Raw genomic sequence first — 13,822 nt, forward strand, 5'->3', positions numbered from 1 at the left:
TTTTCTATAGATTCATTGCTTTTACATTCTATTTCTTTGATTGTACTTAGCTCCATGGAGAGCTAAACCCCTAGTACGTACTTGGGTATTTGTGAAACCTAGGATGTATTCGTTTCATTGAATCTCTTTATTATGCTTTCAATTAATTTATGTTTATTGTGAGTTCCAACCTTGAATGCTTGATTGTATGAACATTTCCCCTAGAGTGACACTAGGGTTGAGAGTTCTTGTTGGTAACCTTGTGAGTGAGTGACACACCACGAGCGTTAGACAAAGCTAGGTTGGAGAGGATTGAGAGGGTAAGTCGAGAGGTACAGGAGCATCCACTTTCCCCTCCGACGTGATAGATTCTACCACCGTTCCTCGAGTTCTTTGCGGCCATAATATAGTGAATGATCTAAGGGATGACCCTCCGCTGGGGCTTAGTTGCGAGTGCAACGGAGTGAAGCGTTGAGGTGATCTTAGTATCTAGGGCTTAATCGTGGTTAGGGACCTTCCACCTGGACCAAAGGGTTAGCTCTATAATTAGGAAAAGATTTATCACTTGGAATCCCTAGAGCTCATTGCAACTCTATGCGAGTGTGAGTTGTTGAGATTGTTCGATTTCTCCTCCGGGACATGTATGGAGATAGGCATAGTTGACCTTAAATTTGGGACTATGTAATGAAGGATTTCCACGACTCACTATTGCATTGATTAGGAAGCATAATAGATAGTTCTTGCACTTGAAGCGATCGTCCTAGGCGGAGCATTATTCGAGTACCCCATCTTTATCGATTGCCTTAACTTCTCCTTTACTCGTGCTCTCTTACCTGTTGCTTTTACCTTTGAGAATTGAATCATTGTCACACTTATCACTATTGATCTTTCACATAGCTAAGAAGTGAATTAAGTATTTTTATTCATTACTCCCTGTGGATTCAATACGCGCTCATACGGGATTATTAATTTGACAAACCTGTGCACTTGCGGGATATACGCAAGCGGACTTTGTCAAGTTTTTGGCGCCGTTGCCGGGGAGTAGGCCTTCAGAGATACTTTGCACTTTCTTTTCTTATCTATTTTACCATACATTCTATTTCATATCTTCTTATTCTATTATTGTTCTGATTTCTTTTTCTTTCTTTTTGGGTACAGCTCCAAGTTATGACCCGAGGGAATCCCTCAATATTGATTGAAGGAGATCCTGAGCTTGAACGTACACTTAGAAGAAAAGGAAAAGAGCCTGTGCAAGAACAGTCTAATTTAGCTAATTTGGAAGTGGAAGGATCTGAAAACATGGCAGAACAGAACGAGCAACAGCGAACATTATCCGATTATGCCAGACCTTCAGTGTTGGGGACACAATCAAGTATCGTGCGTCCCTATATTATAGCTCAGAACTTTGAGTTGAAATCGGCATTCATCCACATGTTGCAGCAATCCGCACAGTTCAACAGTTTGGCTGATGAGGATCCAAACAGTCATATAGAGAGTTTTCTTGAGGTTTGTGATATGCTGAAGATAAACAGAGTGACGGATGATGCCATCAAGTTGAGAGCCTTCCCATTTTCCCTAAAGGGGAGAGCGAAGCAGTGGCTTCCCTCATTACCTTGAGCATCGATCACCACATGGGAGGAGATGGTCGAAACTTTTCTTGCCCGTTAATTTCCTCCCAGAAAATCTGCAAAGCTTAGGAATGAGATCTCATCCTTTGTTCAGTTGGAATTGGAGTTTCTATTTGAGACATGGTAAATGTTCAAGGAGCTCCTGAGAAAGTGCCCGTAACACGGATTCCCCGAGTGGATGATTGTTCAAACCTTTTACAATGGTTTAAACCCAAGTACAAGGCAACTCTTGGATGTGGCAACAGGAGGTACCTTAGGTAGCAAGTCCCCCGTTGAAGCTCAGCAGTTAATTGAAGAAATGGGGTTAAACAGCTACGAATGGAACCCTAGGGAGAAGAAAAAAATGGCCGGTCTCCATGAAATTGATGCGATAAATTCATTGGTGGCTCAAGTGGAGAGTTTGATTACAAAGTTAGATCTTCTAACTTCAAATAGAGTAGCGGCCATGGCTAATTGCAACGGGTGTGGTGGAGGACATGCTCCCTCCGATTGCCCAATCTCTATTGGTGATGGTTCTTCGGTGGAGAACGTTGATTTTGTAGGTAATGGCATGAGACCTCAAGGAAACCCATATAGCAAAACCTACAATTCGGGTTGGAAGAATCATCCCCATTTCTCATGGAGTAATCAGGGTCCACAAAAGGCCATGGGGCCACCGGGTTTCCAACAACAACAAGCCCCTCAGGTGGAAAACAGAGTCTCAGGTTTGGAAACCTGAATGGCTGACTTAGAGAAGCACTTGACTAGATTTGTGTAATTTGCAAATACAAGGTTTGAATCAGTCGAGGCTACACTTCACAACCACACCGCTTCTTTGCATAACCTTGAAAATCAGGTGTGGCAAATTGCGAAGTCTCTCTCCAAAAGGCCACATGGAAGCTTGTTGAGCAATATAGAGACCAACCCTAGAGAGCATGTGAAGGCGACCACTTTGAGAAGTGGTCGTGAGGTTGAAGATAGGCTTCCGAGTGAGAAGCCAAAAGAACACGCACCTGAGGTTATAGAGGTAGAAGAGGGGACGAGCAAAGAGAAAGAGGTGGCACCCCCACCTTTCAAGCCAAGAATCCCTTATCCCTCTAGATTGAAAAATGACCAAGAGCATTGATTGACATGGACAGCGGAGAGCTAACATTGAGAGTTGGAGATGACAAGCTCACATACCGCCTTACTGAAGCCATGCGGCATTCTCTTGATTTCGATGATACTTTATATTTTCTAGACACTACTGATGAGATTGTTGATGAATACATGCAGGAGATGTTCAATCCGGATCCGTATGAAGGTTTGTTCGACCAAGAGGTGGATTATGAAGAAGTAATGATGCTTGGTTCGACAGAAGAAGTACCATCCTACCTCGGGGATCTTGAAGAAAGTGCTCCAAAAAATGAAGAGGGCTAGGAGACGCCACCGGAAATACTCCAAGGCTGTTGGAGACGTACATGAACCTAAGAAGTTGGACGAGTCATTGTTAGGTGGTCCGAAGCCCGATAATTCACCTTCTACCCTCAAGAGACTTTGCACATCATGCTTTCAAGCCATGGGTAAGAGGGCAACTTTCATTCGTGAACCCCCGTGAGGTAAGACAAGGTACGTCAAGATTAGTGGTTACTGTTTTTCTTAGTTGAATAATGTAGTGTTTTGCATGAATAAATTGTTAAGTGTTGGTGTCTTGATTTTTAGATGCTTGTGCTGAGATTTCCTTGTGAACTTTGAATACTAATCGTGTGTTTTCATGTGGAATTGGCGAAGTTTTGTCGTTTAAGCTTTATTCCATGTTTTTCATTGGTAAAACATGCATACAAGGCAGGCTCTGAGTGTGTGAACATGTTCAGAAATTTTCTGCAGAGCCTGCAGGTTTTTCTAAGGCATTCAGTGAAGACACACGAGTGTGTGGAATTTCCGCACGCCCGTGGATTTGTATTTCGAGCTCATCTAGAGAAGGCACAGGGGCGTGCGGCTGCCCCTATGAATGACCATGCGACTGTCATACGCCCGTGGGTTATTTCCGCACGGGCGTGTGAATTCTTGCAAAATTATGCAGATTATCCCAAGAGCACACAGGGACGTGGACTCGCCCCTGTGGGCGACCTTGTGAATTACACACGGGCGTGGGTAATTTCCACACACTCGTGCGAAATACTGCAGAGGAGTTCTCTCCATCCCGAGAAAACACAAGGGTGTGTGGCTGCCCCTGTGAGTTGGGCATGTGAATGTCCACGCCCGTGCGGAATTTCCGCACGGGGGTGTAGAACACTTGGCATTTTTCTCGGATGTCCAGGGAAGCCACAGGGGCGTCCGGCTGCCCCTGTGGGTCAGGCGTACGGCCGTGGGTATTTTCCACACGCCCGTGCGAGAGCAGTCAGAGTCGAAGGAGTGTTTTCCCGAGAACGCACAGGGGCATGCGTACGCACCTGTGGCTCCCTTGTAATGGGGCGCACGAGCGTGGGCAATTTCCACACGCCTGTGTGGATGCCATGGACGGCAAGGGCCGTGAGTTCTTTTTCAAGAAGACTAGTTTCTCTCCCTCTTCACGTCCTCTATTCATCTGGAAATAGTCTCACATCATTCTCCGACTTCATAGCGCCGATTTGGTAGGATTTTTGAGAGTTTTTCCGGCCGGCTCTTCATTTTTTCATCCCATCTCGTTGGTAAGCCCTATTTATCATTTTCTTTGCCAATTCATTTTTTCCATCGATTAATTTAATGAAAAAATGCTTTGTCTCTTCAATTCGAAAGATGATTTGTGTTTTAGAATGAAGACGAAGTGACTTCACCGTGTGTTGTTGAATTTTTAAGGCGCGGCCATGCGGGTTTCACGCCCCGTGGATCCACACAGGCGTGTGGAAATTCCACACGACCGTGTGGATTTCTGCAGCATTGGCTAATCAACCTGTTTAATTAATTGAATTTTAAATTTTCCAGACTATGCCACCTCGGTCAAAGAAGCAGAAGGATAAGAGGCCACGTGAGTCATCTTCCGAGCCTGAGGGCATGAATTTCACTATTTCCGAGCACCAGGTTCGTTTTGAGAGGTTGTCGAGAGTTTGGTTTGGATAAACTCGATTCCTAGATACGAGCATACTGAGCGATCTACGGCAGGGAGATGAGTTTGCATATAAGGTTGAGGATCTCGTATCAGTAGGTGGTTGGAGGCTGTTATTGACAATTAAAGAGGCAACCATCCGAGAGCTCACACTAGAGGTATTATCATCATTTGAGTTTGACAGATCTATGCGAGCTTCCACAGTGTTAACACTATTCAGTTCAGAGTATTTGGATACCACCATAGTTTGAGCATCACTCAGTTTTCTGTTCTGCTCGGCTTGTATGAGGAGGCATTCATAGATACGGAGGAGTATGCTCAGTTACTGACTGATTATCCTGGAGCCTTGACCCCGCTGAGAGCTTACAGAGTGCCATGTGGTCAAGGTTAGTACGAGTCGGGGGTGTCCAAGGCCACGTGCCTTTCCTGACCTGCATACAGATATTTACATGCCATCATGAGTAGGTCGGTGAATGGCCATGATGATAGCACTGGTGTTCTGAGCCGATAGGAACTTCTGTATTTGTACTCGATGGTGCAGTGCGTACCGATTCACTTAGGGCACATTATGGCTGAGTACATCAGACATTAGGGGCACTATGCTAGATTGGGAGTGATCTTCTCGGGCCCTGACATCATGAGATTAGTATTGGGCATGGGTCGCTTGGACTCTATTCGCAGGGCCGAGAAGATGAGTATACCTGCTTCCCTGAGCCTAGAGACGATGAGGTTGATGGGCATGGTCCACAGGGTTCAGATAGGGGTTTTGCTTTAGTGTTACCAACTCCAGAGATAGCCGAGGATGAGGGTGATGAAGCCGGGGCATCTCAGCCCACTCCCGAGCCTCATCCAGCACTGATGGATACCAAGGCACCTCCAGTGGCAAAGGAAACACCCCCCGTACGTATGTTTTCACCATCTCTTGCTCATGATCACTTTGAGAGGCTAGAGCGCGCTTTGGGAGTGATACGGACAGAGGTAGCTGAGGCTCGAGCTGAGATTGCAGAGATTAGGGCTACACAGGCTACTCAGTACAAAGAGTTCATGGCACGTTTTGACGTACATAGCCAGATCTTAGAGCGAGACGTCGCCTCATCATTTGTCTCGTGGCCGAGGACTCCCTCAGCCCCCCGCCTCCTCCAAAGATCTCCATCCCCTACTCCCCAAGACCTGTGGACCCACCATGTGCGCTTCACCAGAGTAGCACCGGAGCCCCGAGGGCTGACACCGACACTCTGACTCTACCTTATTTTCCTTTTTATGCATTTTTATTTTTTTAGACTTGTTCACTCGTAAAGCGATTTCTCCCTACCGAGTTTATTTTTTCATTTTTGCATCTCGAGTTGTATTCATTGTCTATCTTTTATATATACTCGAGATATTTTTATTTTTTTATTGAGCTTCACCGAACCCTCTCGTATGCGCAAGTATGGTGTTGTCATCATGGGAATTGAGACTTAGTCATGAGCACGGTGCCGACACTTGGCCGTGTGAGCTTTTACAACCCGCTCGAACATTACTCCCAAGGACTTAGCTCCATTAAACGCGACACTAGGAGTCAAGGGAGTCTTGTTATGATGGCTTCTCCCACATTTGCACTTCATTTATATATTTTTAAGTGAGCTTTGCATGTGTACATTTGGGACAATGTACAACTTAAGTGTGGGGGAGTTTCATAGTGCACACATCCTTTTTTTATTGTTTTTTTGATCGATATACATGCTCACATAGCCAATGGCGGTTCACCTTAGTTACAATGATTGTATTCTTGAGTTTAGGAGAAAATTTTAACATTCAATGTTTTTCATGCTTTTAGTTCTTGCTTTAATTTCTAGAAATTTTTTTACCCGATTTACACTCAAAGGCACTACTCACTCTTTAAACTCTATTGGAAACTCATGTTCGATGTTAAAAAGGACTAGTTATAGTTGTTTCTTGTGTTAAATTCTGAAAAAATGAATGAAAAAGAAGGAACAAAAATAGTTTTTATTGTTTATTTGTGCTTGTTGGATGGAAAGAGCTACCACCTATGAAGTATGAAGCTACTCTCATAAGTCGGATACTAGCTATGCCCCTAATGAGAGAAAGAGCTATCTCATAGGATGAGTGAAAGCTACCACTCCGATAGAAAGTGCTACCACCGAAAAGTGTGAAAGCCACCTTAGCGGCCGCTTTGGAAAAGGGCTACCTTAGAGGATGTGTGAAGCTATTACCATCTTTGAAATTGTTGTCACTTTTTGTAGATAAATAAGTCCCTTGTACTTAGAACTTTGTGGAGTATACCTTGGGTTGTTTTTGAGTGAGTTCACACACGCATACACGATTTCGTGTTTGTTGTCCTTTTTATTCAAGTTTTTTTAGCTAGAGCTTTGATTTTTTTGTATTTAATGTTGAAATTTCCCTTACTTATAGAATGCTCTCTCTCAGACACCTTGGTGAACCTAAGGCCAAGCACTTCTAATATTTCCTTCATCTATGTATAGTATCGTTTAGTTTTTTTGCTTGAGGACAAGCAAAAAGCTTAAGTGTGGGGAGTTTGATAAGTGTTAGGCGATATGAATGCGAAGCATTCATTCTTATGATGAGCATTACACTTCTCGGTTTTTTTACACTAATATGTATGTTTTTATGTTAATTTCGTGAAGGTGGGGTTGTGAGGCCGGGTATAAAAGAAAGAAGCCAATGTGGAACACAATGCTCTGATTTTGGAGGAAATCTTACTAAGGTTCTAACGCGAAGACATAGGTCGGGTGTGAGATGCTAGAGTGTGCCAACCTCCTCGTATTCTAGTTAGCACATCCATTTGGAGGGGTACAAGGGCAGTCACACTCGAGCATTCCGACTTATGCGCATAGAACAAGAGCTCCACCAACTTGTCTATCATCGAAGAAAGCAAGTGATCCACGACGTGAACGCAGCCCGCTTATGCTACTCCCCGATGAAAGCATGAATTGTGGGAAGCTATTCGTAGGTACAGTCAGAGCAGTAGCATGCAGAGAACTATGTAGCAACATCAGTAGCACAACTATTCACAGCCGGCTGAGAAAACAGGACTTCAGAGAATCCACACGGGCGTGTGGAAATTATCCACGCCCGTGTGGAAATTCCACGTGGACGTGTGAAGTATCCACGCCTGTGTGGTCGCCCGATTCCTAACCTATAAAAAAGATGAATTAGCCCCGATTTTAGTATTCTTTCCTTCATCTTTTCCCCAACTTGAGAGTGGGCTTTGGCTAGGGTTTTGATGGGTATTGGCTAGGGTTTTGGAGAGGTTCTACGGCTCCAATATCGTCATTCCTTAGGAAGAAAGTTGGTAGGGGAGCTTTCGTAGAGGTGTATCCTATACCGGACGAGGGAATCCTTGGACGATGAGTAGAGGACTCTCCAGAAGACCATCGACATGACCATCGAGGGGGTTTTTCTATGAATTCATTGCTTTTACATTCTATTTCTTTGATTGTACTTAGCTCCATGGAGAGCTAAACACCTAGTGGGTACTTAGGTATTTGTGAAACCTAGGATGTATTTGTTTCATTGAATCTCTTTATTATACTTTCAATTAATTGATGCTTATTATGAGTTCCAACCTTGAATGCTTGATTGTATGAACATTTCCCCTAGAGTGACACTAGGGGTGAGAGTTCTTGTTGGTAACCTTGTGAGTGAGTGACACACCACGAGCGTTAGACAAAGCCAGGTTGGAGAGGGTTGAGAGGGTGAGTCAAGAGGTATAGGAGCGTCCCCTTTCCCCTCTAACATGATAGATTCTACCTCCATTCCTCGAGTTCTTTGCAGCCATAATAGAGTGAATGGTCTAAGGGATGAACCTCCGCTGGGGCTTAGTTGCGCGTGCAATGGAGTGAAGTGTTGAGGTGATCTTAGTATCTAGGGCTTAATCGTGGTTAGGGACCTTCCCCCTGGACCAAATTTTTAGGTCTATAATTAGGAAGAGATTTATCACTTTGATTCATTATAGCTCATTGCAACTCTATGCGAGTGCGAGGTTAAGAGGTTATCTAATCTCTCCTCCGAGACATGTATAAAGTTAGGCATAGTTGACCTTAGATTTGGGATTATGTAATTAAGGATATCCATGACTCGACAGGGGCTCATCCGGGATTATTACTTCGACAAACCCGTGCACTTGGGCGATATACACAAGGGGACCTTGTCAAGTTTTTGGCGCTGCTCGGGAATAGGCATTTAGAGATACTTTGCTCTTTTGTTTTCTTAGCTATTTCACCATACATTCTATTTCATATCTTCTTATTCTATCATCGCTCTGATTTATTTTTTTCTTTCTTTTTGGGTGCAACTTCAGTGTTATGACTCCGAGGGAATCTATCAATATTGATTGAAGGGAATCCCTGAGCTTGAACGCATACTTAGAAGAAAAATGGAAAGAGCCCTGCAAGAACAGATTTAATCCAAATTGACTTGGAAGTAGAAGAATCAAAAACATGGCAGTAACGTAATGAGCAATAGTGAACATTATCCGATTATGCTGCACCTTCAGAGTTGGGCACACAACTGAGTATTATGGTTCTCCCAATTACACCGTAACTTTGAGCCAGGGTCTGCATTCATCCACATGTTGCAAGTAATCCACACACCAATGGTTTGGCCGATGAGGATTGACACATTCGAATATGCGTGTAAACCGCAAGTGCACGGGTGTCAAGTAATAATTACCCCGTGAGTGGGTAGTCGAATCCACAGGAACAGTGGCTACTAGTACTAACTTCTTTCTCGCTTTTCTAACCAAATGATAAAATGAAAAGGTGTGGTGATCTAATGTGCTAAGAGATAAACACCGGAGATCTAATATGCAAGGGTAAAATGGAAGGAGAATCTCAATCAAGAAAAGTGGGGTATTCGGGCAATGCTCCCCTAGGATTCGTGTATTAGGTACCGGATAAGCAAAGTGTTTCTATGATGAGTAAGTCAAGTCGTGGAAATCCAAACATAATCGGGTCTCATCTCTAGATCACCGATACTAGTCCCCTCACGAGGTCCCGTGGAGAAATCGCTCAATCTCAACACCTCACACCACATATGACCGCAAAGCACTCTAGGGATTCCAAATCGTGTATCCAATTCCTAAAGATTGATCCAACCCCTAATTCCCCGGCGAAGGATCCTAACCCCTCACAAGGTCCCGGGCGGAGAAATCGAAAGCAATCTCACGCCTCCCACAAAATATGGTTGCATAGAGCTTAGGGAATGGAGATAGAATACACCAATCGGAGGGGAAAAGGGGACACTTCACTATCTCATGACTCACCCTCTCAACCCTCTTCAATCTTGAGGTTCTAACCCTAATGGAGATCTCTCTCCCACCAAGGCAACAAATCATGCAAAACCAAATAACCATAAGATCAATAAGGCAAGCAAGCATTAAACAATCAAGAATGAAACTTAATCAAACTCGGATTAAATAGAAACACAAAGCAAATACACAAAAAGATGAGAATCCTAGGGTTCATAAGCCCAAATACCCTCTAGGGTTTTAGCCTCCATGGAGCAACATACAAAAACACACCATCAATGAATGAAAAGTACATTAAAACCATAGAAATAAACCCCTTATATATGAACCGATGGCCTTGATGGAGAGCTTCGACGCCTTGAAGGACCCACTCAAGCTAGGTTCACCGGTGGCTTCCTTGATGCTATGACGGAGGAGGAATCGATCAAAGTTGGTGACGAAGCGCCCAAAGCCGCAAAAGACCTCCTCTCCAAAACCCCTAGCCGCCTCACCCCTCAAGAGCCGCATAAAAAGATGAGAAAGAATAGGGCAAAACGGCTATTTATAGGCCTTTAGATCGCGCTCGTCACGCGCCCCTCACGCGCCCTGTGGATTTTTCCACGCGCCCGCTGGGTCGCAAGAATTTCACGCGGCGCTGGAATTTCAACGCCGCCGCTGGAATGCATTTTGCTACATGATCAATACGTGAAATGGCTACGCAGATTTTCACAAAAACGCGATCCGAACACTCTTTCTTAAGGCCACATGTCCGGGCACACGTCCCATGTGGTAGGCTATAAAAACTTTTTCTTCATCGACGTATCTTTGAGAGGTCTTGCAATCTTCACAAAGAGAAGGAATATGAAGATGTGGCTGCCTTTTGTGCCCTCTTCCAAATGGTGAATTGACTTGAATCTTCTTGGAAGTTGGCACACATCTCCACGCTTATGAACTCGCCTCGTGTCTTGGTCCTTGAATTGAACAAGAACTCCCAACATTGATGTCTTTATAGCCCATCTTTTGCTTCCTTTTTTACTCTTCAAGGCATTCACAACCTATATGCATAAAAAGAACACCAAATACACAATATGAGACATAAACCATAGTAAAAAATGATGCTCAATGCATGTAAAACATATATAAAAATATGTCTACTCAAGCACTTATCAAGGATCCAAATAGTCACATAGAGAGCTTTCTCGAGGTGTGTGATATGCTGAAGATAAATGGGGTGACGGATGATGCCTTCAAATTGGGAGCCTTCCCATTTTCCCTAAAGGGGAGAGCGAAGCAGTAGCTACACTGGTTACCTAGAGCATCAATTACCACGTGGGAGGAGATGATGGAGGGTTTTCTAGCCCGTTATTTCCCTCCCAGAAAATCAGCAATGCTTAGGAATGAGATCTCATCGTTTGTTCAGTTGGAATTGGAGTCTCTATTCGAGACATGGGAAAGGTTCAAGGAGCTCCTAAGAAAGTGCCCGCAACACGGATTCCCGGAGTGGATGATTGTTCAAACCTTTTACAATGGTTTGAACCTAAGTACAAGGCAACTCTTGGATGCGGCAGCAGGAGGTACCTTAGGTAGTAAGACCCCTGATGAGGCCCGTCAGTTGATTGAAGAAATGGGGTTAAACAGCTACCAATGGAATGCTAAGGAGAAGAAGAAAGTGGCCCGTCTCCATGAAATAGATGCGGTAACTTCATTAGCGGCTCAAGTGGTAAATTTGAGTAAGAAGTTAGATCTTCTAACTTCAAATAAAGTGGCGACTGTGACTAATTGCACCAATTGTGGTAGAGGACATGCCCCCTCTGATTACCCAATCTCTATTGGTGATGCTTCTTCAGTGGAGAATGTTGATTTTGTAGGAAATGGCATGAGACCTCAAGGAAACCCATATAGGAATACCTACAATTCGGGTTGGAAGAATCATCCCAATTTTTCATGGAGTAATCAGGGTCCACAAAAGGCCATGGGGCCACCGGGTTTTCAACAACAACAACAAGCCCCTCAGGTGGAAAACAGAGTCTCAGGTTTGGAAACCCAAATGAGTAACCTAGAGAAGCACTTGACTAGATTTATACAATCTGCAAATACAAGGTTTGAATTAGTCGAGTCTACCGTTCGCAACCACACAGCCTATTTGCATAACCATGAAAATCAGGTGGGGCAAATTGCGAAGTCTCTCTCTGAAAGGCAACATGGAAACTTGCCGAGCAATACAGAGACCAATCCTGGAGAGTACGTGAAGGCGATCACTTTGAGAAGTGGTCGTGAGGTTGAAGGTAGGCTTCCGAGTGAGAAGCCAAAAGAACACACACCCGAGGTTATAGAGGTAGAAGAGGGCACAAGCAAAGAGAAAGAGGTGTTACCCCCACCTTTCAAGCCAAGAATCCTTATCCCTCTAGATTGAAAAATGGCCAAGGGGATGAACAGTACAAGAAGTTCCTGAGTTTGTTCAAGCAACTCCACATCAATATTCCTTTTGTTGAGGCATTGGCCCAAATGCCTAAGTATGTGAAGTTCTTGAAAGACTTGTTGACTAACAAGAGGAAATTGGAGGAAAGTACTTCAGTGATTTTTTATGCTTCATGTTCGGCGGTGTTGCAAAAGAACATGCCGAACAAGAATAAAGACCCAGGAAGCTTCATCATTCCGTGTAATATTGGCGATCTAGGTGAAGAAATGGCATTGGTGGACTCAGGGGTCAGTATCAATGTCATGCCATACACTTTCTTTCAAAAGCTAGGTTTGGGCGAGCATAGGCCTACTCAGATGACTTTGCAACTAGCGGACCGAATAGTGCGATATCTGAGAGGCATCATTGAAGATGTGCTTGTCAAGGTGGACAAGTACATTTTTCCGGTTGACTTTGTAATGCTAGATGTCGATGAGGATGCGGATGTACCTTTGATACTTGGGAGACCGTTCTTGTGGACTTCCAAAGAACTGATTGACATGGACGGCGGAGAGCTCACATTGAGAGTTGGAGATGACAAGCTCACATACCGCCTTGCTGAAGCCATGCGGCATTCTCTTGATTTCGATGATATGTTATACTTTTTAGACACTATTGATGAGATTATTGATAAATACATGCAGGAAATGTTCAATCCGGATGCATATGAAGGTTTGTTTGACCAAGAGAAGGGCAATGAAGAAGTAATGATGCTTGGATCGACGGAAAAAGTACCATCTACCCAGGGGATCTTGAAGAAGGTGCTCCAAAAAATGAAGAAGGATAGGAGACGCTACCGGAAACACTCCAAGGCTGTTGGAGACGTCCGTGAACCAAAGAAGTTGGATGAACCATTGCTAGGTAGTCCCAAGCCCGATAATACACCCTCTACTCTCAGGAGACTCTGCACATCATGCTTTCAAGCAATGGGTAAGAAGGCAACCTTCATCTATGAACCCCTGTGAGGTAAGACAAGGTACGTCAAGCTTAGTGACGTAAAACAAGCGCTTCTTGGGAGGTAACCCAAGTGCTTACTGTTTTCTTATTTTATTAGTTAGGCTGTTTGAATTAATAAATTGTTAAGTGTTGGTGTCTTGATTTTTAGATGTTTGTGCTGCGATTTTATTGTGGGTTTTTAAAGTCATTGTGTGTTTTCATGTGGAATTGGTAAAGTTTGGTCGTTTAAGCTCTATTTCATGTTTTTTACTGGTAAAATTTGCATAATAGAGTAGGCTCTGAGTGTGTAAACATGTTCAGAGATTTTCTGCAGAGCCTGCAGATTTTTCTAAGTCATCCATAGAAAACACACGGGCGTGTCGAATTTCCGCACGCCCGTCGATTTGCACTGCGAGCTCATCCAGAGAAGGCACAGGGGTGTACGGCTGCCCCTGTGAATGACCATGCGACTGTCATATGCCCGTGGGTAATTTCTGCACGGGCGTGTGATTTCCTGCTATCATCATTCG

General features: G+C 44.0%; 2 non-coding genes across 2 annotated transcripts; both read right to left on the reverse strand.

Moving 5' to 3' along the window:
• Nucleotides 1-1,668: 1,668 nt before the first annotated feature.
• LOC120252328 lies at nt 1,669-1,775 on the reverse strand. The gene has a single exon (XR_005533867.1). It is a non-coding gene; the product is annotated as a small nucleolar RNA R71 (small nucleolar RNA).
• Nucleotides 1,776-11,285: 9,510 nt separating this feature from the next.
• LOC120252129 lies at nt 11,286-11,392 on the reverse strand. The gene has a single exon (XR_005533676.1). It is a non-coding gene; the product is annotated as a small nucleolar RNA R71 (small nucleolar RNA).
• Between the last annotated feature and the right edge of the window lie 2,430 nt (nt 11,393-13,822).

The sequence above is a fragment of the Dioscorea cayenensis genome, chromosome 20 (genome assembly GCF_009730915.1).
Source record: "Dioscorea cayenensis subsp. rotundata cultivar TDr96_F1 chromosome 20, TDr96_F1_v2_PseudoChromosome.rev07_lg8_w22 25.fasta, whole genome shotgun sequence".
NCBI lineage: Eukaryota > Viridiplantae > Streptophyta > Magnoliopsida > Dioscoreales > Dioscoreaceae > Dioscorea > Dioscorea cayenensis.